Here is a 22,901-nt window from a genome sequence, read left to right on the forward strand (position 1 = left end):
TCAAGAGCAGTGAGTGATGTCCTTGTCTTTTGTTGTTTGACATTAAACAGACAGCAGTAAAGGCTACTGCCCCTTTAAGACCTAATGCATGGATATGCGTCGTCTTTCTCGACTGTATAAAGTTTACTTAAGGCCTATACAGACTATGTCTGCTAGAATACTCATCAAGATGGACATGTTGACATACTTTTTGTGTGAGTTTGTCCGTTCAAGAGCAAGACTTGAAAGAGAACTCAATATTCGCACGGATGAGTGCACAGAGACACATTCTCTCACGGCGCGCAACTTCTCATTCGCGTCTTCTGGCACTACAACCGGGTGATGACGGCGAAAATGACTGGTCATATTAGAACATACGGCAGCACTCGCATGCATTGAACAAAGTTTACAAAGAGAGAATTGTTTGAAAAATTTGAAAAAAATTTTTATATATATTATTTGAAGGACTTTTACACGACACCCCTGCTCTCGTACGATAACGTTGAATAAATAAAAACTTTGCGTGCCGTAGTTTACATAGGACTGGAGGGAAATGTGCTTAGATACATCTTTATTCATGTAGAATTTAGAATTTACAGGTTTATTTTGATGGATGAACGTCTTTGTGGCGTTAAGAGGGCAAAAACTATGGCCGTTTCTTTTTTTTGCACCTCTGCCGGGCATGATCTAAAACATAGAAGACGCAGTCTTTTCAGCTTTCCGCTATAAATCGCTATTTTTCTGCACTAAACAAGTGAATTTTGCCATGATATTTTTTAGAAATGATAGACAAGATGTTATAGAATAATAATTTAAGGAAAACCCAATTTTACCTATACTTCGACTTTGCTGAAAACCTTCCAGCGAGACATCCGACGTGTTTTCCCAGATTGCATCACATATATTAAATTAAAAAATAACATTAGGCTATAATATTTAAACAACAATATGAAACAAAATATGTTTTACTGGTACTATATTTATAGCATCTGAGCAGAAATGTGCAAATAAAAGCTTTATTGATGTGCCACTAGGCTATTTTACAATAAACACTTCATAATCTGTCCAGCAAACAGACCAAAGAAATGTTGTCTAAACAGTCTTGCGTCTATGACATTTTATGTTGCAGCAGGATTCATATTTAAACTGTCTTTTGCGGTTTAATATTCACTGACACTAACAGAATAAACTTACCTCAAGATCAGTGGCTGAATCCGTTGCTCTTAGAAATAAACAGCTTTTCATGAGGTAAATTATTCCAGGATTATTCCACAGCACGTCTCAAAACGATGTAAAGCACATACACTCTCTTGATGTGTTTGAGTTGATGTGGGCGTTGACTCTGCTCTCAAGGATCTTGTAGTATTTTAATCTCAAAATAACATGCGCTCCGTGGGCTTGGCGCATTAGCGGATGAACGACTGACATGTCTCTCTTTTCAAACAGATTACATAAACAGAGAATATTTGATTATATTGAATGATTTACATTATTTAAAACCTGACATTTCAACGTTTCTTTAGACATATGTCTCGTATTTTTGTGATAAGTATTCACAAAGTTACAATTCTTTTTCTGAAGAGAATCAGATCAGAGGCTGCAGATCGCGCACCATGTTTGTTTTCTTTATTTTGCAAAAAGCACAACATTTTGTTTTTATTTTGACTGTACACAAATAAAAGTAAAAACTTAACAGATTATAATGATGTATAACACTTGCCTGAATGTTAAAAATCGACAGAGTTATTTGAGTCTCTTTGGCACTGATAAGAAAAAAAGATGTTTGCGACGGCCGACTTAAAGTTCTGGAAGAGCACGTTCAGATAGTTAAATCAAATTAAACACAAGTGGAGCTCATTCAGATAATTAAACCAAACTCAACACGAGTGGAGCGCATTCAGTTAATCAACTCAATCAACGAGACGAGGTACATATACATATACAGCAGACCTCTGTTCATTGACAGTTTATCAGCATATGGTTCGCCAGTTTTTGCTACTATGGTGCAACTCCAACTCTTCCCATCCAACTACGAGGCCAACTTAACTCCGGTTTTTCAGCTGCAATCTGCAATCTAGAACCGCTTCTTCTCTGCCTGACATCACACCCGAGCCCCAGGCTTCTATGTGCGGCCGCCGGCCTGTCCGAACAGCTAAACACTCGCCAAGCTAGCCCTCGCCTCTGGCTCCAAATCAAAAAAATTTCTACAGTCACTAATCCCTCCACTTTTCAGTGGCCTGCAGCTCCAGCAAGCGTGAGGCTGCCTCTGCGTGCAGCACAAGCCCACATTTATGATCTCCAAACTACTTTTGCTTATCATGCTTCTTTCAGTTTACTTCCCCAAGCCCCAGAGGCTGATTCAAGTGTGAGGCTGCCTCCACAGACAATCACAGCCCCGGCTCCTATCCCTATCAATTCTCTCCTCCAAGCAAAATCACAATATTCTCTCTTCACAGCAAAACCGATGCCCGTCCCATCTAACGCAGTCGCCTCAGAGGCACCCCAAGTGTCTTACAACATCCGAGCCCAGATCCTGTCAGGTGCGGATGTAGAGCTCTCTTCTCTGATTCCTGTATCCAAGTCAAACCGCCAAATAGACTGCAGGAATTTTTCAGTTACCTTAAAAAACCCAAATCCACATTCGTCACCTTTACTTTCATTTTTCCGAGTTCACAATTGCTTTCAGACGTTTCACTGAAATTATATGCTCAGTCTTCCCCCATAGGCGGCGCAAATTGAATGACTATTTGTCAATTATAGCCAAGCTAGCTCTGTCCTATGGAGGATTGCAGTTCTACACCTACCATAAGCTCTTCACCGCAAAGTGGGCTGTCTGGGTAGCTCAGCAAGCCCTTACTGGGGCGCACTCGACCCGGATCTACACAGCAAGCTGTTCCTGGGCTACAGGAACATTTCACGTGCGATCTGTAGGTCAGTGGCTCATTCCACCATGACATGCCCACAAATTAATCCCTCCATTCCCCCCTGCCCGGACTCAGCCTCAGCCTCAGTAAAATCAACCAGCTATGTGCCAAGACCTGCAGCCAATGCAAATCCAGATTTTGGAGGAAGAGCTCCCTCCTTTTCAAACAACAGATAGCCATGCAACAGCTTCAACAGAAGTGTTCCAGACAGTGCTGCCACTATCATATTTGCCATTTCTGCAGCGGTGCCCATGAGTCAAAGCAGTCAATAAATAATTTTAAAAATAATTTTAAAGCAGTCAATAAATAATTTTAAAATTACCCATCGACTCCTGTGAATGTTTCTCGCCTATCTATCAAACTAGCTTACCACCCGAACACTGACTTCAATAAATATCTACTATCTGGCCTCAAACACCGCTTTAAACCCGGTGTGGAATGTCCGCTCTCCCAAAATATAATCTGTAATAATCTCCAATCCGCTCTCACAGAGCCCGACGTCGTAGACAACCTGATTAAAAAAGTCAAATCAAGGCCCTTCATGATCAGCACTTTTGATGATCCTGCCTTCAAAGTTTTTCGTATTAGCCCCATTTTAGTGGCTACAATAAAATGTTCAGTTAAAATCGCCTTATAATCGATCTGTCAGCTCCGCATAATTCCCCGTTCCCAAGCATTAACAGCTTGATGTTACGGAACAGAGACTCACAACAAAGATGATATTAATAAAACATAGTTTTATTGACAGCATAAATATATGCAGACTGGATGGTGAGTATATCTGATGAGATGTAAAGCAGGTGCGGGTGATGAGAACTCTGGTGACATCGAACACTGTGATTGGGTGATAGTGGAGCCTCGTTGATCTCTGACACTTGATCCCTCTCAACGAATTTTCTCTCAAATACCATGACATAGATCAGGTGGTCGACATGATAAAAATCGCGCTTGGTTTGTCAAAATCGATATCACTTCCGCTTTTAAAGTGATGCCTATCCATCCGGATTCATGGCACTTATTCGGGGTACGCTGGCATGGGAAATTCTATTTCGCCGTACGCTTAACTTTCAGAAACAAAAGCAGTCCCAAAATTTTCGACATGTTATTAGAAGCCGTCAAACAATTACGCAATTCCTCACCTCATTCACCCGCTAGACGATTTTCTAATAATTTCACCTCCCGACGCCATCCCAGCCACTCATACCCTCACAGTTCAAAAAAAATTTCTAAGCTCGGAATCCCCATCACCCAGGAGAAAACCATGGGTCCCGCCACATCCATCGAGTTCCTCTGCATTAAAATTCTGGAAAAAAATAGATAGACTCATCCTTGTCTCATCTCCCCTCATAGACAGCTCAAATTGTTCCAAACACAAACTCCTCTCCCTGCTCGGCCACTTAAACTTCGCAATGTGCATCATTCCACAAGGCCGCCCTTTCATTTCACATCTTCTCTCCTTCACCTCTTCGGTGCACACACTAGAGGACATCATTCCCATATCTCAGGCTTGCTACGACAAACTTAAGTTATGGATTACATTTCTAAAACAGTGGAACAGCCTATCTTGTTTCTATAATAATCTTGTTTCTTCCCCCGTCGATATCCAACTATTCACAGATGTAGCCCCCTCAATTGGCTTCGGAGGTTTTTAGCAAGGACGCTGGTTCACGTCTCCATGGCACCCCCAACTCCAGGACAGATCACAGTCCTCAGCACTCTTCGAACTTTACCCTCTTGTTGTAGCAGCCTTCCTGTATTGGGGATAGAATGGGCTGCTAACAGTATTTTAGTGCATTGCAACAACTAAGCAACCGTTCAGTGCATTAATAAAGGCCGTTCCCATTCACTCGCGACCAATTCATAATTTTCATCAGAATAGGCGGATCAGCACAAACACCTTTCTCTGTGAAGGATGTATATGATAGAGCCTTAGATATAGTCAATGAGAAACAATGATGCCTTGGTTTTGCACAAGTATTTGTCTTGGTTGAATCGGGATATGAACATTTGAATTCCCTTTTGCATCTAAACAGTATGGTTTAACACTAGGCATTTGGTTTAATACAGCTGATTACAAGAACAGAACAGGCCACAATAACTGTAAGTTATCTGTCCATATTAGTAATATATATATATATATATATATATATATATATATATAGCCTATATGGGCAAACAAACTCGTTAATTAAGATTAAATTAAGCACAGAAGCTGGCATGAGAAATGTGTATGAGAGGGGGGGGGGAGAGTGGGGGGAGAGTGGGGATGGTTGCAACATTGCTTATTCCTTCAATCAGGAATGAGCTAGAGTGATGATACTCATACTAGATATGTTCATATAGCCCATCTACCTTTCTGGAAGAAAGAAGCCACATGTGACCATTCCTTCTGCAAAAAAATACTTTTTTAAGTAAATACTGTCAGACTAGGCCACAATGTAGGTAATTAACCAAAACCTGGTTGTTACTTGTTACCTGGAAATAGTTTAGTCTTAAATTTAACTTAGTGAAGACCCTGTCTGAGTACAGATAAAATAAAGAAATTGCAATAGGATGTTAAAGGAATTCTTTTTATTACATTTTAATGAATGTTGCAACCGTTCCCTCTTATGGGGTCAGTTGCAACATTTGACTTTCCAAGTATAAATTGTATGTATGTTATCATATGTATGCAGGTTACAGCGGTGTGGGTGGGTAGTTGACAGATCTGGGTTTAATGTATTAAAATTTTGGCTTTCCAACAAAAACAGTCTCTGAGAAACTGAAGAAAATGCATAAAGTGTTGCAACCGACCCCAATCTCCCTCTTGCCTGGCTCTGCCCTCCTACGTACTTCCGCTCAATTTTCATTTTCCTTCAGTACTCCGTCTGGGACTGCGGTATAGTCTTAGGTTTTCTCCGAAAAAATATTTCACTGGTCCAATCAGCGAACAGAGGGAGTGGCTGAGAACGATGACGTTGATGTTGTGCGCTAGTTTAGTTGTAGTTCAGTAATGGTGGCAGAGAAAAGATGCGAGCAAAGCCATTCATTCCGTTGTGGCACCGCTTGCGAATATCCAGAAGTTAAAGCTGGAGCAAGAACAATCTTTGCTGAGTTTTGTTGGTGGCCATGATGTTGTGTCCCAGGAAAAGTTTGATTTTCCAGCTCGCTCCGTTAGTGGTGAAGGAGTTGGCTGAAGCTCCGGTAATTGTTTCTCGTGTGGTCGGAAGGTATTGTCATCATTTACAGGGGCTAGTCAGTGATTTTATTGCCGTCCGTCTCCCACCACCCGCCTAAATATCCCCGGCCGAATTACCTACTGTTTTCGACAAACACCAAGGTTGTGTGGTAATTTAATTGCTGTCCGAATCCACATCTCTGAGTTTTCAAGATTATATCACTTCAAAATTCACTGTTTATATCCTTTTTGACCACTACAGAGCACCGTACGGCTGCGCTTCGCTGTAATTTGGATGAATTTCTAGACTTGTATTACTTTAAATGCTGGCAAGTATTTTCAAGAGCAATATATTTCATCACGCTCAAAAAATAAAAGGAAGAAAAGCACGTAAACATTTGAATTGGGCCATTATTTACGGCAGCATTTATTCTTATCATACCAAGCAAATTATATTTTATTTACAGCATACAATCATGTTATAAACCACGTGAGCAGCGCGTTCCCGATCACAAAACTCTCCCCTCCACTGTGAATAAATCACTATCCGAATGCACAAGGTGTTATCACTGAGGTGGCTGCACATTTATTTTTACGGACTTCCATGTGAGAAATAAAGGCGAATAGTGCATGACATACACTCACCTAAAGGATTATTAGGAACTCCTGTTCAATTTCTCATTAATGCAATTATCTAATCAACCAATCACATGGCAGTTGCTTCAATGCATTTAGGGGTGTGGTCCTGGTCAAGACAATCTCCTGAACTCCAAACTGAATGTCAGAATGGGTAAGAAAGGTGATTTAAGCAATTTTGAGCGTGGCATGGTTGTTGGTGCCAGACGGGCCGGACTGAGTATTTCACAATCTGCTCACTTACTGGGATTTTCACGCACAACCATTTCTAGGGTTTACAAAGAATGGTGTGAAAAGGGAAAAACATCCAGTATGCTGCAGTCCTGTGGGCGAAAATGCCTTGTTGATGCTAGAGGTCAGCGGAGAATGGGCCGACTGATTCAAGCTGATAGAAGAGCAACTTTGACTGAAATAACCACTCGTTACAACCGAGGTATGCAGCAAAGCATTTGTGAAGCCACAACATGCACAACCTTGAGGCGGATGGGCTACAACAGCAGAAGACCCCACCGGGTACCACTCATCTCCACTACAAATAGGAACAAGAGGCTACAATTTGCACAAGCTCACCAAAATTGGACAGTTGAAGACTGGAAAAATGTTGCCTGGTCTGATGAGTCTCGATTTCTGTTGAGACATTCAGATGGTAGAGTCAGAATTTGGCGTAAACAGAATGAGAACATGGATCCATCATGCCTTGTCACCACTGTGCAGGCTGGTGGTGTAATGGTGTGGGGGATGTTTTCTTGGCACACTTTAGGCCCCTTAGTGCCAATTGGGCATCGTTTAAATGCCACGGCCTACCTGAGCATTGTTTCTGACCATGTCCATCCCTTTATGACCACCATGTACCCATCCTCTGATGGCTACTTCCAGCAGGATAATGCACCATGTCACAAAGCTCGAATCATTTCAAATTGGTTTCTTGAACATGACAATGAGTTCACTGTACTAAAATGGCCCCCACAGTCACCAGATCTCAACCCAATAGAGCATCTTTGGGATGTGGTGGAACGGGAGCTTCGTGCCCTGGATGTGCATCCCACAAATCTCCATCAACTGCAAGATGCTATCCTATCAATATGGGCCAACATTTCTAAAGAATGCTTTCAGCACCTTGTTGAATCAGGCAGTGCTGAAGGCGAAAGGGGGTCACAAACAGTATTAGTATGGTGTTCCTAATAATCCTTTAGGTGAGTGTACGTCACGACCAAAAGTTAGCGATTGGTTATGGCAGATCCAGAGTGACTCTTGGCAGATCCAATAGTTTTAAACTTCAACAGAGTAGCAGCCTTCAAGGAAGTAAACGCTTGTCAATGGAGAGTGGCCAGACTCTCTGTACAAATGAAATGTACGAGAGTCTGGTAGGACCAGGCTACTCTCCCCCTATCTCAAGCGGACATGAGAGGTGCGGCAGCGATCACAATATGTGTTACTGCGATTTTAATGGTAGATTATAATTGTATATTGTTCATTGATTAAATATGGTTATATGCTGGCATTCCAGTAAATATTTTATTGAAGTTCAGGTAGGAAATGTTAAAGATTAAACCTGAATAAAGCTGTTGATGTGAAGCAATAACTTGTGTTATTGAATATATATCAGTTAAATTAAAAATACTAATAATACAATATCAGTATAGTGGTGTACTTTATTTTATAGCATGCTTAATACTACTGTAGTTAGTTTTGCAGTAATTTTACTGCGGTATAAAAGAAGCTTGCTGGCTATTTGTTGACAGTAAGTTACTAATTGTATGTATTTATTTTATTTATTTTTATCAGAATAGGTGGATCAGCACAAACTCCTTTCTCTGTGAAGGATGAATGTGATGGAGCTTTAGAAATAGTCAATGAGAAACAATGATGCTTTGGTTTTGCACATGTATTTGTCTCCATCTTCTGGTTGAATCGGGATATGAACATTTTAATCTAAACAGTATCTAATCTAAACAGTATGGTTAAAAGTCTGTCCGTTTAGGGCTACTGTAGAAACAAAACAGCACAAAATGGTGATTTCACTGTAAGGGGACCCGCAGTGTATGGAGATAGAAATGGCTCATTCTAAGAAATAAAAACATACTTGGTATATTATGTATGGTCTTTATACACCAATGAAAACATAGTTATGTATATTATTATGCATTTCTTTCAATAAATACTACACACTGCACCTTTAACACTAGGCCTGTGTATGGTCATACAGCTGATTACAAGAACAGAACAGGACGCAATAACTGTAAATACTCTGTCCACATCATCAACTATTACATTTTACACAACTGAAGATTTTAGCAACAACAAAAAAATATATATTTTTGCTCACATTACCCTGGCAACATGGAGTCTTTAATGATCTGTCCACTTCAGAGTATTTGTTTAAAACAAAAACAACAACCATTATTCCTCAACAAAAATCATGAATCATTTGTAAATATGTCTAAGAGAGATGATCCTGGCTGCAATATTTTAAGAGTTAAGATGTGTTTAACTGATAATTTAAACCAGCGGTAAAATAAAGCATAGACAACAGGATTCATGCCTGAGTTAGCATATACAGTCCATAATAGAAATGTAACTGGAGCAGAAGAGTTAACTGTACTACTTGTTAAAGACAGGATATTGTATGGAATAAAGCAGAGCAGATAAGCTGTCACAATGATTCCTAATGTCAGAGCAGCTTTGCTCTCAGATTTCCTCCTCACTGAACCTTTCATTACACATTTTCCACCCTTCATCAGAGCGTTTATAACTTTCACCTGCTGGTGCGCTATATAAAATATCCTCAAATATAAAGTTATGATCACAGTCAAAGGAAACAAGAAAGAAAAGAACAGGTCAATAACTGTCCATGAAAAATGTATTATTAAATAGCACTTTCCATAGCACATGTCTGTTCCTTGTGAACTTTCAAAATATCTGCCACTAATCACATAGGCAATATTGTAAGCAGAGGAGAAAAACCAGCAGAGACAGATGCTTATTATGGTTCTAGTTGTGGTTATTTTATGTGGGTACAGTAAAGGGTGACACACAGCCACATAGCGATCAATGGCAATTAAAACTAAATTACAAATAGATGTGGAGAGGAGCAGAGCCATGATTATCATAAACAGGTTACACAAAGTTTCTCCAAAGTACCAACATGTCTCAATCAACTTGATGGCATCCACAGGCATCACAATAAGTCCAACAAGCATGTCGGCCACAGCCAGAGAGAGAATAATCAGGTTGGTTGGAGTGTGAAGCTTCTTGAAGTGAGAGATGGAGATGATCACCAGCAGGTTCAGAAACACAGTCCATGCTGACAGCAATGCAAAAAACACATACATGATATTGTATTCTTGTCTGGAGCGTTTTCCCTTGATACATGATGAGTTGATGGCAGGAAAGCAGTATTGAGTCTCATGATCATTTGTCTCATAGGCCATGAGTGAGGAGTTTGTTGTGATCTCGTAACTGTCCTTTCATTTATAAGTTTGGAACAGATGGACCAACCCATCTATCGCCCACTCTAATGCTGCCTGGTAACAACCAAATTTTTTAGTTTGAGAACCACTGCAACTTCATGTTTTGTACTATAATACTGACTTCCTATAATAAACGGCAGCCGATAGCCACAGTGTTCTAAAGTGCCCAGTTTGTGCCAATCAGTGTCATACATTCATGTGAAGTCACAGCTGCTGTAGGTGCATCAGTGGACATGATCACAATACAAAGACTACACTGGGCTTTGTGATGCTTGTCACTAATACAATGACACATGAAATGGTAAATGGACTGCATTTATATAGCGCTTTTAACAGACCTACGGCCATCCAAAGCGCTTTTTACATTTGCCTCACATTCACCCATTCACACACCGACGGCGGTGTCAGCCATGCAAGGCGCCATCCAGCTCGTCGGGAGCAGCTGGGATTAGGTGTCTTGCTCATGGACACCTCGGCACTTGGTCAGGTGGAACCGGGGATCGAACCACCAACCTTCCAGTTTGTAGACAACCTACATGAACCACTGAGCCACTGCCGAAAGCACAATAACCTCTACAAATGGTTTTGTTATTTATTTATAAGAGGAGGTAACACTACACTTTTGATTCCATTGACTCCCATTCATACGCATAGATAAGATAATTCAGAGCTGAGTTACCATACATAGTCCATATTAGAAATGCCATTGTGGCAGAAGATAGTACTGTAGTCAATATATATAGTATGGAATATAGCAAAACTTTCATCCTTCGCAAAAAACATTTATAACTTTCACTTGGATATACACTCACCTAAAGGATTATTAGGAACACCCTACTAATACTGTGTTTGACCCCCTTTCGCCTTCAGAACTGCCATAATTCTACGTGGCATTGATTCAACAAGGTGCTGAAAGCATTCTTTAGAAATGTTGGCCCATATTGATAGGATAGCATCTTGCAGTTGATGGATATTTGTGGGATGCACATCCAGGGCACGAAGCTCCCGTTCCACCACATCCCAAAGATGCTCTATTGGGTTGAGATCTGGTGACTGTGGGGGCCATTTTAGTACAGTGAAGTCATTGTCATGTTCAAGAAACCAATTTGAAATGATTCGAGCTTTGTGACATGGTGCATTATCCTGCTGGAAGTAGCCATCAGAGGATGGGTACATGGTGGTCATAAAGGGATGGACATGGTCAGAAACAATGCTCAGGTAGGCCGTGGCATTTAAACGATGCCCAATTGGCACTAAGAGGCCTAAAGTGTGCCAAGAAAACATCCCCCACACCATTACACCACCACCACCAGCCTGCAGAGTGGTAACAAGGCATGATGGATCCATTTTCTCATTCTGTTTACGCCAAATTCTGACTCTACCATCTGAATGTCTCAACAGAAATCGAGACTCAACAGACCAGGCAACATTTTTCCAGTCTTCAACTGTCCAATTTTGGTGAGCTTGTTCAAATTGTAGCCTCTTTTTCCTATTTGTAGTGGAGATGAGTGGTACCCGGTGGGGTCTTCTGCTGTTGTAGCCCATCCGCCTCAAGGTTGTGCGTGTTGTGGCTTCACAAATGCTTTGCTGCATACCTCGGTTGTAACGAGTGGTTATTTCAGTCAAAGTTGCTCTTCTATCAGCTTGAATCAGTCGGCCCATTCTCCTCTGACCTCTAGCATCAACAAGACATTTTCGTCCACAGGACTGCCGCATACTGAATGTTTTTCCCTTTTCACACCATTCTTTGTAAACCCTAGAAATGGTTGTGCGTGAAAATCCCAGTAAGTGAGCAGATTGTGAAATACTCAGACCGGCCCATCTGGCACCAACAACCATGCCACTCTCAAAATTGCTTAAATCACCTTTCTTTCCCATTCTGACATTCAGTTTGGAGTTCAGGAGATTGTCTTGACCAGGACCACACCCCTAAATGCATTGAAGCAACTGCCATGTGATTGGTTGATTAGATAATTGCATTAATGAGAAATTGAACAGGTGTTCAATCCTTTAGGTGAGTGTAAGTTATGATCAGGTTACAATTATTATGATTATTAAATAGAGGATATTTTTAAATGCTTTTCAGCAAATCACACAGATATCTTCCACAATAATGCCATTTCTACTAGAAAGACTTTGCATGGTATTTATTCCATAAAGTAATAACAGATGGTAGTGAGCTACAATTCATGTTTAGTTGTATAGCAAAGTTCTTTGGTATAGGCCCCGTCCTTAGTCCAAATCCGGGGATGCAGATTCGGCTGATCCTGCCTGAAGCGAAGGCTGCTACACCCAAAAAATATTTTAAAAAAGTTGCAAATTGATATCCACCAGTTGAGGCTTTTTACTGGAAATCCTAAAATAACAATCAAATTAGTATTAAATTATGTCAAATGAAGGCATAAATAGTAAATATTTATAAACAAATGACCGTGTAAGCTATGGGCATGAGAGGCCACATTAGGCTGATTACCACGAAAAGACCACATAGGTCATGTCACGTGAAAGGTCCCGATAGGCTGGGTTACATAAAACCACAATAGTCAGTCTTACCCGATGGCCCCAAAAGGAAGTGTGATGTGAAGAGCCCCAAAGGCCGTGTCATAAATGAATGACTGTAAAAGCTATGGGCATTAGAGGCTACGTTAAACAGAAAGGCCACGTAGGCCATGTTACATGAAAGGCCATGATAGGCCAAGCTATGCAAAGGGCCGCGGTATGCCAGTTATGTGAATAAAAAGATCCACGCTAGGCAAATTATGTGGAGGGCTGTAACAAAGTTCAAATAGCAAGGAGGAAGAAGACAAGGGTCCACGTAACTCACAGCGCTCTCAATAACTCAGAACTATATAACTTGTTTCCAACAATCTGTTCTCTCAGCTCTCCAGCTCCCAGTGTCCGCAGTGTCCCAGTCAGTCTCTCTCTCCTCCATTGTTGATTTCCCTCTGGTTTTATACCGTCTCTTCACGCCAATCACTGTAATCAAACACAGGTGGTCATCATTTGAACTTGACCTACTTACTCACCGCCACTCTCACGGCTCTCTCTCTCCATGCAGACCTCGCTAAACCACGCCCTCTCTGCCACATACCCCTACCGCCCGACTCAGGCCGGGGCGCTATCCGGCCTGCAGACCCCCCCCCCCCATTTCTGGAGAGGAAGTCGGCTACGACCATCTGGGCCTGTGGATCACCTTGAACTTAAATGGCTGTAAAGCTAGATACCAACGGGTTTGGTTTGTTTTGGTTTGTGTGTGTGAGAGAGTCCAAACAGAGGGTGAACCCCCTCCCAGGAGATAATATCTGAAGGTGAGGACAGCCCATCTGATGGTCAAACATTCTTTTTCTATGGTGCTGTACTTAGTCTCTCTCTTAGAGAGCTTCCGACTAACGTACAAACCTTCTATAATATCCCGTTAGCCCCAGGAACTGCCTCACATCCTTTTTGGTCTTTGGTCTCGGACAGGTTGCAACTGCTGCCGTCTTACTAATTTGGGGACGCACCTGTCCATGACCCAAGTGGAAACCCAGATACCTGACCTCCACACGCCCAACTTCACACTTCTTCGGGTTGGCTGTCAGCCCTGCCCCTCTCAGCGATCGCAAGACAGCTCGCAAATACTGCACATGCCGCTGCCAGTCATTACTATAGATGACAATGTCATCGCGGCATATGCAGCATGCGGTCTTAGAATTTTGTCCATGAGATGCTGAAAGGTGGCCAGTGCCCCGAACAAGCCGAAAGGAAGCGTCGCAAATTGGTGTAATCCAAACGGCGTTGTGAAGGCTGTCTTTTCTTTGGATAATGGCGTCCAGGGGATTTGCCAATAACCCTTCGTTAAATCCAATGTCGAATAAAAGCAAGCCGTGCCTAACTGATCAAGCAGCTCGTCCACTCGAGGCATTGGATATGCGTCAAATTTTGACACAGCATTCACCTTGCGATAATCCACACAGAATCTAATCGAGCTCGCCCAGTCACTGTGGGATTGTTCTATTATGCCCCTGTCCAGCATTGCCTCTAATTCTTTCTGAACTATTTTCTTTTTATGTTCAGGTAACTGATACGTCGTTGCACACCACGACGCCCGGCTCTGTCTCAATATGGTGATGAATGAGGTTTGTTTGACCGGGCAGAGGCGAAAACACATCTGAAAAATCTGCTTGCAACTGGGCTATGTCATTGAGTTGCGAAGGCGAGAGGTGAACTCCCCCTGGAGCCAGAGCGAGCGATTGCACTTTGGTATTCACTTCTGGCCCAAGATCCTCCTCCCCGCTCACCGCCGTTGCCAACATCACTGACTCCGCCTCCCTCCTTTTTTTAAGGAGATTGAGGTGATAAATTTGACGTGCCCCGTTCCTGTCCGCTCTAACCACTTCATAATCGAGATCCCCAGCTCGTCGTGTGACCTCAAACGGCCCTTGCCACTTGGCGAGTAATTTAGAGCTAGACGTGGGCAGTAATACAAGTACCTTTTCTCCCGGTGCAAATTCTCTCATTTTAGCTCCCCTGTCATACAACCGGCACTGTTTGTCCTGGGCCTGTAGCAAATTTTCCCTTGAGAGCCTCCCCAGAGTGTGGAGTTTTGCTCTCAGGTCCAGCACATACTGAATTTCGTTTTAACTCTCAGAGGGTCCTTCCTCCCAAGCCTCTCGTATGATGTCAAGCACCCCACGTCGTTGACGCCCATACAGAAGCTCGAAGGGGGAAAACCCTGTGGAGGCTTGCGGGACCTCACCTACAGCGAATAACAGGGGTTCTAACCATTTATCCCAATTTTTGGCGTCTTCCTGAACGAACTTACGAATCATGGATTTCAAAGTGCGATTATATCGTTCCACCAACCCATCTGTTTGTGGGTGATAGACGGTGATGCGAATCGATTTAATGCCCAATCATTTGTACAGCTTGCTTAACGTACGTGACATAAACGCCGTGCCTTGATCAGTGAGGATCTCTTTCGGGATCCCCACTTTGGAGATTAGGCTAAACAGTGCGCCCGCCACACTCTTTGCTGAAATGTTGCGGAGCACCACTGCTTCTGGATATCGAGTTGCATAATCCACTAGGACTAACGCAAATCAATGTCCTCATGCAGATCATTCTAATGGCCCGATGTGGTCCATACCAATTCTCTCGAAGGGGACCTGCATGAGAGGAAACGGGCGCAATGGCACTTTTGGGATGGCCGGTGGATTCACCAGTTGACATTCACGACATGCGGCACACCATCTGCGTACATTCTCGTGAATGCCCGGCCAGAAAAATCGGGTCATTAGACGATTAAATGTGGAAACCATTCCTAAATGCCCAGCCATAGGATTATAATGAGCCTGGAAAAGCATTTCCCGGCGGCTTTTCTGTATTAATAATTGAGTTGTATCCTGTTTTGTCTGAGCGTCTTGGGTCACTCGATACAACTTATCCTTTAAAATAGCAAAATACGGATAGGAGAGAGGCCGTGCAGGGTGGACAGGCTGACCGTCCGGGATCCGGACCAGAGTCCCAACCTCCATCACCGGGCACCTGTCTATGAAGTGGCCCGGATCCCCGCAATGCCAGCAGACCGGCCCGGACCTTCCCCCTGCTTTAGCAGTGGGAAGCGGGTCAAGGTGTTGGCGCGGAGTTATAGTTGGCGCGGATTATAGGGGAACCCCCTGGGCGGGACAGCTGCAGCACTCGGTGCCTCCCCAAATCCGCCAGACTTCCACCTGGGTGAACCCCCCGGCGGTAGGCTCCTGCAGGTCCGCGGCATAGGGACCGGTCTAGAGGGAGAAGGGAGAGAGAGAGAAGAAGGGGAGGAGAGAGAGACCGTTGGCAGGGGTCCGCCGACCCCCGGGCATGCCACCATCTGATCCTCCGCCAGTTGGATGGCCGAGTCCAGCGACGTCTACCCACTGCCCTGTCTTCGTGGGCAGTCGGGCGATGAACTGTTCCAGCACCACCTTATCGATGATTTTGTCTGCGTCGCTTCTCTCAGCCATCAGCCATTTGCGGCATGCGTCCCAGAGCTGTTGTGCCATAACAAAGGGCCGGCCACTTTCCCCTGAGTCCAGCGACCGAAATCGCTGGCGATGTTGCTGAGGCCGACCCGCTGGATTATGGCTTTCTTTAAGTCCTGGTATACGAGGAGGTTCGGCACCGGCAGGTGCTGGGCTGCTATTTGCACCTCCCCCATCAACAAGGGGATTAGGCACAGTGGCCAGTGCTCTTCCTCCCACCCACTGGCCTCCGCCGTCTTTTCAAACAAGTCAAGGAATGCCTCTGGGTCATCCTGGGCACCCATTTTCGTAAGAGGCAGCTGTGTGGGTGGGCTTGCTGATGATTTTGCTCCGGTCCGAACCTGCTGCCCCAACCAGCTCCGGAACGCCTCGCGGTCCTCCTGTTGGGCGCTGACGAGGATCTCCACCAGCGCCCGATGGTGTTCCTGGTGGAGGCCCGTGAGAGATGTAATGATTTCCGCTAACGGCGAACCTGACGGAGTCTGCATTCTGGCGGCGGCACTCTTCTTCCTCCCGGGTTTTCGGCACCACTGTAACAAAGTTCAAATAGCTAGGAGGAAGAAGACAAGGGTCCGCGTAACTGTAACTCGTGCTTTCATTCAGAACTCTCTTTGTCCAACACAAAGTAAACTTTGCGCTCACAGCGCTCTCAATAACTCAGAACTATATAACTTGTTTCCAACAATCTGTTCTCTCAGCTTTCCAGCTCCCAGTGTCCGCACGAGTTCACAGTCAGACTCTCTCTCCTCCATTGTTGATTTCCCTCTGGTTTTTTACCGTCTCTTCACGGCAATCACTGTAATCAAACACAGGTGTTCATCTTTTGAACATCTCTCTCCGTGCAGACCTCGCTAAACCACGCCCCCTCTGCCACAAGGGCCAATCAAGGCCAAGTTTCATAAAATAATAATAGTCAATCTTACCTGATGGCCACAATAGGCCATGCTATGCGAAGGGCCACAACAGGCCGTGCTATAAGAAGGGCCTTGAATTTATGTTAATTATGTGAATTAAATGATTAAAGGGGTGATAAAACACATTCTTTTGAATGCTTGATTGTGTTTGTGGGGTGCACTGTAACATGTGTTCATGCTTCGTTTTAAAAAAATTGCATTCATATATTTGACCTTTATTCTACACTGCTCTGTCCCTCCTTGTAAAACGGTCTGATGCTTTCCGGGTTGTATGAAGCCAGTCCCCCAAAAATACGCAATGGGCTCAGATTGGTTAGCTGGCCCAGTGTGTTGTGATTCGCTATCCGCAGTGCACGTTTATCGGAAACGTCACGCCCCTTACCTGGAGGCTGTGCTTTGGTCAGTATTAGAAACAATGGCGTCAATAAAACCATACCAATCTGAGCCCGAATAAGACCCAGAACATTTTAGTGAAGATGATCGAGCAGAACCTGTTCAACCTGTTCATTCCTCAAGAGTAAAGACTGCGGATCTATAGTGATCGCTACTGAATTGCACTGTTACTTTTGTATTTTTAGAACGATTATAGCCAAATATCTGTCGCAAGAACTATTAACCCAAAACGAACACTAAACACTGGCTTTACTAGTAAGTTAGCCAAATCACACACAGAACCATGTTTAGCAAGCCTGTAGATAAATAATACATAAAAGCTCTAATCAAAGAATCATTTACACTAATGCCAAGTTCGCTGTTGAGATTTTAACGTTAGTGTTTGTAACGTTAGGTGTTCGTCGGATAACGTTAAGTATGAATGAGCATTTAACAGACTGGTTTGCAGAACAGCGTTGTCAGCTGTTTACTTCCTTGCTACAACCTATTACAGGAAAACACATCGATGAAAAATAAATCAGACTTACAGGTTGTGGCCCGTAAACAGCTTATGTTTGTAAATCCAGCTTTCAGGACAAGCCGTTGTGCATATCCTGCATTGAACTCGCGAACATTGTGGAAGTTTTCCTCCGTGAAATGTGCTGCGGGAGGGAGCCCCGCGCGCGTCGTGCATTCACACACTGGCCGTGTTTGTCTCACGCAGCTGATGTTGTGCAAATCCGGCATTGAACTCGCGAAGATTGTGGAAGTTTTCCTCCGTGAGATGTGCTGCGGGAGCCCCGCACGCGCCTGTTCCCCTCTGTCTCATACACACGTGCATATAACATGTTGTATGTTAAACACTCTGCATCGCACCCCCGTCCCAAGGAAGGCTGAACAAAGCAAGTACCCCAGACCTGCAATCCGGATGAAAATAACAGCGTTTCCTCGGCATCGCGACAACAACACTCCAGCCTAACTATAGCACAACAGCGCCGCGATACAAAATGGCCTCACCCCCCTTCTTTAATATTCTCGGAGGAGGGGTTTATGTAAATATTGGGACCGGTGATGTCACCAACCCTGGAGGAATGTCTGTAGTCGCCTACTGGCCGTTTGCTGTAGTTCTTAGAAATTGATTTCTTTAAAAGCAAATATCTCCCTTTGCTTTAAACTTTGAACGTTGTAACTTTGCAGATGTTGTTTATGCTCAAGCAGCAACATTACACGCTAGCTAAAGTTAGAATAGTGAAATCGTGGTTTACCACCCCTTTAAAGGACATAATAGGCCAATTATGTGAAGGGCCACTAAAGGCCAGGTTACCTAAAACAATAATAGTCAGTCTTACCTGATGGCCACGATAGGCTGTGCTTTGCAAAGGGTCCTGATAATCTGTGCTATACGAAAGGCCATGATAAGCCATGCTACGCAAAAGGCCATGATAATATGCTAATGATGTAGCTTAAACGATGAAAGACCATGATAGGTGCTTTATCACAGCGGAATTGGTTACCAGAAGTGCTCATCAATATAGTGCCGTGCAGTTTCACAATGTCAACACAAAATGGCAATACTAGATTTTAGGACAGGGAAACATTAACGTGTAAAAGCGGTACAAAAACGGCGCTACTTGTGCGCACTGCACAGCGCGCGACTCACAAGCTCACAAATGTGTTTACTTGCTGAGTGTCTCTATCACGCGACCACTAAACAGCCAGTGAGAAGTGAGAAGTGTTCGAGTTCGGTCTCCGGTACAGGCTTTTAGTTAAAGCTAGTTGAAACAGCGCTGACTTATTCAACAACACTGATGATCCAGTCAGAAAACTTTTAACCAACAATTCACCAACATTTATCATGGATTTACTGTGGTAGCACTAACTGTAACAGTGGTATTTTGTCAGAAATGTAGGTTAATATCAAATTTGTTATAATATCTAGTGTATTAAATGAGTAATAAAGGCCAAATTACAGACCAATTTTTGTCATACATTTTGTTTTACTGGCCAATGCATAGCCTTTATACTGTCATCTGTAATCATTATTATAGCTTGACATAAAAGCAGAATTTTCTGAATTCATGTGTCTCAATTTTCTTGTCAAAACAAAGACTGCTGGGCACCATGAAACATCAATGTATTGTGGATGTTTGTTTGCCTATGTTTTCTTCACACCCTTAATGAACAGATCACTAGAGGATTGTCACTGCAGAAGAACTCTGAATACAGAACAGGTGTTAATAGGACCCAAAGGATTATTTACCAATGGGAAAAACCAAATAGACACAAAGGTGACCTTAGATTATTAGTTTCTGTCTGAAGATAGTACATGAATTGGTCAAACTAACAATGATGCAAAGTCACTGTCTGAATGAAAGGTCAGTGGCCAGGTCCACATAAACAAAGAGGTTTTGAGGCTTTTCAATCACAATCATAATACAGTAACCCAAAATATGCATTTGGACACACCAGCCATATGTGTAAGAATTGTAATAAATATTAGAAAAGTGGCATTACTTTTAAAGAAAGATAAACAGTTTTTTTTTTTTTTAACCAAAACATTTAACAAAAGGGTTTGGCTTCATACTGCACCATTTTTTGGCGATGCCACTTGCTTTGATATCTTACATTAATACTGATATGTCAAATGTTTGAATACTATTGTGTTGCATGTGGGTACTGTAAAGCAGATGGAAATGTGTTGGTATTTTGGAGATTTTTGTTTTTGTTGTTTGTTTGTTTTTGTTTTGTTTTTACCTTGGAGACACTTCTCAGAGATCAAACCCTGAAAATTGACACATACCAATTACCCAAATTAAGATATTTTTGTTGAAATCCAATGGCTCAGTGAGGCCTGCATAGCTAATGATATTTCCTCTCTCAAGATCCATTCATTTACTAAAAACATACTTAAATCATTTCATGTGAGTACAGTGGTTCAATATTAATATAAAGCAACAAGAATATTTTTGATGTGGCAAAAAAACGAAATAACGACTTATATAGTGATTTCAAAACACTGCTTTATGAAGCTTCGGAGCGTATCGAATCAGCCTATAGAATCAGAGGTTCGGAGCGCCAAATTCACGTGATTTCAGCAGTTTGGCGGTTTGACACACGATCCGAATCATCATTCAACACGCTGATTCATAACGCTCTGAAGCTTCAACAAATATTCTTGTTGCTTAATAATATTATTATTGAATCAACTGTACTCACATGAACTGATTTAAATATGTTTTTAGTACATTAATGGGTCTTGAGAGAGGAAATGTCATTGCTGGCTATGCGGGCCTCACTGAGCTCTCGGATATCAACAAAAATCTCTTAATATGTGTTCTGAAGATGAACGGAGGTCTTACGGGTGTGGAAGGGCATGAGGGTGAGTAATACATTTTTTAACCAACCTTTTAAATGCAAGTATATATATACTGTATATTTATATATATATATATATATATATATATATATATATATATATATATATATATATATATATATATATATATATATATATATATATATATATATACTTGCATTAGTGCTTAATGCTCAAATTAATGCTGTCAAAATTAATGGAGATGGTAGGCTACTGGGTTAAACCAAAAGTGCCTTGCTCAAGGACACACTGGTGGTGGCGACTGCTGGGAACGAACCAGCAACCTTCTGCGTATCAGTTTAGTGGTTGTCCATGTTGCTCCAGGGGGATTGTCACTGTAATAAGTGCACTGTAAGTCGCTTTGCATAAAAGTGTCTGCCAAATGCATAAATGTAAATGCAATGCGTTTGTGAGGGACATGGAGGTGAAATAGAAACCAAATCCTGGAAGTTTTATTAATCTCAGTGAACAAATCTAGACAGAGATGTGGTCGATAAGGCAGGCAGGGTAAGCAGAGACAAGTAATCAGTCCAACCAGGCAATCAGAGCTAAAAACGATAATCCAAAAGGCAGTAATCCAATAAGGCAAGCTCAATGGTCATAACAAGAAGGCAATGTTGAACAAGAAGGCTTTTCAAAATATGCCAAAATTTTTTTTACTAAAAGTTTGTCTATGGTATTTTTGACTTGAGTGGTCCTGACTTGAATTCATAATTTTGAAATGATTATTTGATGTTCACAAGAATAAGGGTTATTTTTATTTGTATTATGCTTCAAAAAGGAGTAAACTGTCACGGATGGTGTGAGTGAAAAGGAGCGATGGGTTTATTTACAATAAAAATATAAACAAAACACCCACGAGGGGGAAAACCAAACTTAACCAAAGACAAAATACCAGGGTCAGGAACATGAAGCAGGGAACAGGAGACATCAAACACGGAACAGAAGACAGAATGAACCAGCCATTAGAGGACTCAGCAGAAGATGGGCATCTTCCTTTTTCCATCTCCCCCCACTGAACCCTCCAACCGTCTGCTACTCGCCAGATATGTTAACTCTTGTTACATCCGTCAGCAGGGGGCTGACGTGAGGGACTTTGCCTGCATGTTCCTCATTGAAGTTGATAATATGGTCTACAGCGAGGCGGAGGTTAAGGAGGTGTTCAATCTATGTCTGGACATGCCCTTCAGCCCGGGGGAGAAGGAGAAGCTGGGGAATCTGGGATTCTGGGACTTTGTCTACCACGTCTACCATCTTGGAGAGCCTGAACATCCACGTCCAGCAGAGTCCAAGCCCACTGACTGTTACCTTCCATCTACAGTCAGTGGAGGCCCTAGCCCTCCGATGACCCGGAGACGAAGAAAGAGGAGGAAGAACAGGCCTACCTCGTCAGTCACCTTCACTGAGGAGAATCCAACTTCGGGGATTCCTTGCCCGGAGAAGGTCCGAGAGCCTACCATCAATCTTGAGGAAGTTCCTGTCAGTATGGAGACTGTCAAGAGAGCGGTGTTTGGGTTTTTGGTTATGGCATACCTGCATACTTGGAGTAAGCACAGGGCTTCCTCCAGTTCTCCAGCCACTGACCAGCATCCAGAGATGGCTCCAGCCACTGACCAGCATCCAGAGATGGCTCCAGCCACTGACCAGTGTCCAGAGATGGCTCCAGCCACTGACCAGCGTCCAGAGAAGACTCTGCTTCCTGTCTCGAGTCCAGAGATGACTCTGCTTCCTGTCTCGAGTCCAGAGAGGACTCTGTTTCCTGTCTCGAGTCCAGAGATGACTCTGCTTCCTGCCTCGAGTCCAGAGAGGACTCTGTTTCCTGTCTCGAGTCCAGAGTGGACTCCGCCTCTTGTTCCGAGTCCAGAGAGGACTCCGCCTCCTATTTCGAGTCCAGAGAGGAGGCTGCCTGAACTGTGTGCGTCGCCCTGGCCTTCTGAAATGTATGCGCCGCCCTGGCCTCCTGAACTGTGTGTGCAGCCCTGGCCTCCTGAACTGTGTGAGACGCCCTGTCCCACTGAACTGTGCGTGCCACCCTTGCCTCCTGAACTGTGCGAGACGCCCTGGCCCCCTG

General features: G+C 43.1%; 2 protein-coding genes and 1 pseudogene across 3 annotated transcripts in view; 1 reads left to right on the forward strand and 2 right to left on the reverse strand.

Annotated features, from left to right (window-relative positions):
* Window positions 1-22,901, reverse strand: part of LOC307118620 (trace amine-associated receptor 13c-like) — a gene marked incomplete at both ends in the record, with an annotated part of 186,017 nt that overhangs the window by 140,156 nt on the left and 22,960 nt on the right. The gene's annotated exons all lie outside the window — the stretch shown is intronic.
* Window positions 1-22,901, forward strand: part of LOC307119133 (trace amine-associated receptor 13c-like) — a gene marked incomplete at both ends in the record, with an annotated part of 103,551 nt that overhangs the window by 66,847 nt on the left and 13,803 nt on the right. The gene's annotated exons all lie outside the window — the stretch shown is intronic.
* LOC307118621 (trace amine-associated receptor 13c-like) lies at window positions 9,114-10,167 on the reverse strand (annotated as a pseudogene). The gene has a single exon. The product of its transcript is annotated as a trace amine-associated receptor 13c-like (transcript).

This window comes from Gobio gobio (assembly GCF_949357685.1).
Source record: "Gobio gobio genome assembly, chromosome: 22".
NCBI lineage: Eukaryota > Metazoa > Chordata > Actinopteri > Cypriniformes > Gobionidae > Gobio > Gobio gobio.